The 3,653-nt window shown below is 36.9% G+C and overlaps 1 pseudogene; it reads left to right on the forward strand.

Annotated features, from left to right (window-relative positions):
• The first annotated feature begins 1,912 nt into the window (after positions 1-1,912).
• On the forward strand, positions 1,913-2,995 carry LOC136125409 (zinc finger protein 148 pseudogene; annotated as a pseudogene).
• The last annotated feature ends 658 nt before the right edge of the window (positions 2,996-3,653 follow it).

Raw genomic sequence — 3,653 nt, forward strand, 5'->3', positions numbered from 1 at the left:
CTGGCTAAGCCATAGATGACCTCCTTTTGATGGGTCATTGACTCAAACCTAAACAACTATAGTCAGGATAGTGAGTTCAAGTTATGGCTTAGGAATGAAGACAGCTTGAAGAAGCTTTTCTTAAAAGGAGGTAGTATCAAAAGGCATTAAGGAACTCAGTTTCTGCTGTATGACAAAAATGAGGACTGAGACAACCATAGGTATGAAAACTCAGGTAACTAATGTATTATGAGTCTAAATTTCCTCATCTGTTAAATGCGGATTCATCAAAATATTTTCTGAATCTCTACTGTGTACTAGGTACTCTTCTGGGCACTCAAAAAATAATTTTGTTCTCCAGTGAAAAATAGAGCCCTCGTGGAACTTATATTCTGGTGTGGGAAATTATGGATGAAATAAATAACACAGGAGGTTCAAAAGTGATTAAATGCTATGGGGAAAAATGACATATACATAGAGAGAACAGGATAAGTAGGATTAGGGGTGCTTAGTGGGGGTGTTGCAAAGATTAATAGGATGATCATTTCAGTGAGAACGTGTACAGTTGAGCAAAGTCTTTTGAAGGAAGTGAGGTATTGTGATTTTTTAAAATATTGATTATTTCAAAAGTTAATGATGATTTTGGAAAGATGCTTCTACTGCACTGGTATTCTAAACATCAAACAATCTAGATTACTACTTATTCTCTGAATACCCTTAGAGGATACAGCCTCCATTCATTCACACATTCTTTTCTCTCTACTATGAATAATTCCTACCCAGCAATGGTAAAGTATCAAAAATATTATTTTCTTGACTAGGTCCACATCAAGTGCTATCTGCTTTCATGAAGTCTTTCCTGACACCTAATGTACACATCCCTTTTTAAATTATTGACCCAACTGTCTAATCATTACTTCCACCTACAACATTGATGAAATTCTTGCTATGTGCCTGGTGAGTGTTACTTCTCAGAGTCACAAACATGAGTAAAAAGAATACTTAAGCTCAAGTAGTCTAAAGTCTAGTTACTATCTCCTTTGACGCTGTTTTACAGTATTTCCAATATTTCATTTCACACTTTCATTATTTGTGTTATCCATATTTAGTTGTTAGATCATGGGCTTTCATGAGACCAACCTGAACTTGCGTCCTGGTTCCCAACTTTTTCTTTAGTTCAAGTGCCAAGTTTTTATTATTGTTTTTAATTTTAAAAGTAAAATCCATAACTTCCTTAATCTACTAAGAAAGCATTACAGTAATATATAAACTTTAAAATGATATATAAAAAAGAGAAGGTTATGTATTTTCTCATTTGTGAATATTGATGTAAAACATCTTAAAAATACTAGTAGATCAGTTCAAATTACAATAATTAATTAATTCCTAGGGCATATTACCCCAAGAACATGTGGATTATTGAGTTTTAAGGTATCATCTAATGTACTGCATTACACTAATGAATTAAAGAAACAAAAACAACTTGTAGTTTTATCGGTAGATGAAGGAAAATACTTGATAAACAAACGGCTAACATATATTAACGGGGAAGAAGAGGAGAAGGGCGCAGGGGTGGAAGCTGTTGATGAAGCTACCACAGCAAAAGTTCTCCCCCCTCCCCCCTTCCCCTCCTCTTAAGGCCCCTAGAAAGGTTGAAGCTGCCACCGCCTGCAGTCGGTGACCTCGGCACCCACCAGCAGATAGAGGGAAGGAATCAACAGCTTGGAAATTCAGCCAAGTGATCTGGCAGGATGGGCATTTGCCTGACCTATTTTGTAGAAGAACTGGATGGCATATGTGACTGAGGTGGTATTGAGGGTCTCTGAAGCCTATGAAAGGTAGAAACGCAACCATGATTTCTTTTTCAACTCTACAGCATTCCCTTCCTTGAAGTCTTCATTTTTACATTAGTCTCAGGCAGTTATACTTAAGCATGAACATTGACGATAAACTGGAAGGATTATTTAAATGTGGCAGCATAGTTGAAATGCAGTCTTCCAGGGCAATGGTTGTAATGGGTGGAGTGTCTGGCCAGTCTACCGTGTCTGGAGAGCTGCAGGAGTCAGTGCTTCAAGATTGGAGTGTGCCTCACCAGGAGATGCTTGCTGCAGATGAAGTGTTTAACAAGAAAGTGAAATGAGACAACAGGATATGATATCACATGATGAGCTCATGGTCCATGAGGAGACAGTGAAAAATGATGAAGAGCAGATCGAAACACATGAAAGACTTCCTCAAGGTCTACAGTATACACTTAATGTCCCTATAAGTGTAAAGCAGGAAATTACTTTTACTGATGTATCTGAGCAACTGATGAGAGACAAAAAACAGAGAGCCAGGACTTACAGAAAAAGAAGAAATGGAAACAATGTTCTCCTGCAAAAATCCTTACAATAAATGAAGATGGATCACTTGGTTGGAAACCCCCTAAATCTCATGTTTGTGAGCACTGCAATGCTGCCTTTAGAATCAACTATCACTTACAGAGATATGTCTTCATTCATACAGGTGAAAAACCATTTCAATGTGATGAATGTGGGATGAGATTCATTCAAAAATATTATATGGAAAGGCATGAGAGAACTCATAGTGGAGAAAAACCTTACCAGTGTGAATACTGTTTACAGGTGATGAGACAAACCATGCTTCTGCCACATCAACACAGGACTTTTTGGATCAAGTGACTTCTCAGAAGAAAGCTGAGGCTCAGCCTGTCCACCAAGCTTACCAAATGAGCTCTTTTCCGTGCTCCATATCATGGATCCAGAGCTGGAATGCTCCTCAGTTTAGCACTGCCAATGGACAGGTGAACCTTCGGGGACCAGGGACAAGTGCTGAACTTCCAGAATATTCCTTGGTAAATGTAAATGATAATAGAGCTTGGATGACATCCTCACCTGATGCCACAACTGGCCAGACTTTTGGCTTAAAAAAATGTGTAAATAATACTGGCACTTTAGAACAGATTAATCAAGAGTGGGGTTACTCTGTAAAATGGAGTGCTGCATGGATTTAAGAGCAATGTGTTAAAACAAGGTAAGCTGATATGAATAGCAAGATAATCCAATAACTGCATTTTGTTTGGTTAGTCAGCATTCTTTGAACTGCCTTACGTGTTGTCACCTTTATAGAAGCAATGCATTATTTGTTTTAGATCAGAAACTTGTTATTCCACCTACACCAAACTTAAAAGGAAAAACAAAAGACTTTCGCACAATTGTTTCCTAACTGATAACACTGTACATTCTTAGGAGATTAGTAATTGTGTGAAATTTACTCATACTGTTGCTAAGTTTTTCAGCATAGTCATGGCACGTCAGCAGGGAATCTGAGTATATTTTATAGACAGAGTGAACTTAAAGGTTAAAATGTCAAGAGATTATGGCTTCAATAAATTAGTGTGTCTTATGGGGGAAAAAAGGAAACCACCTTTTAAAAAGAATGATATGTCACAGACCCTTGATTTTCATTTTGCATTATATTGACATGTTTTTTTTTTGAGAAAAAAGTAATAAAAATCTGATAGTCTAAGAAAAAAAAATATATATTGAGTATTTACTGTGAAGCAGGTAATGTTCTAACTTTACATTTATCGATTCAATTAATCTCACCACAATCTGGTGTAATAAATACAATTGCTATTCCATCTACAGAAGAGGAAATTGAGGCACAAG

Source organism: Phocoena phocoena, chromosome 7 (genome assembly GCF_963924675.1).
Source record: "Phocoena phocoena chromosome 7, mPhoPho1.1, whole genome shotgun sequence".
Lineage (NCBI taxonomy): Eukaryota > Metazoa > Chordata > Mammalia > Artiodactyla > Phocoenidae > Phocoena > Phocoena phocoena.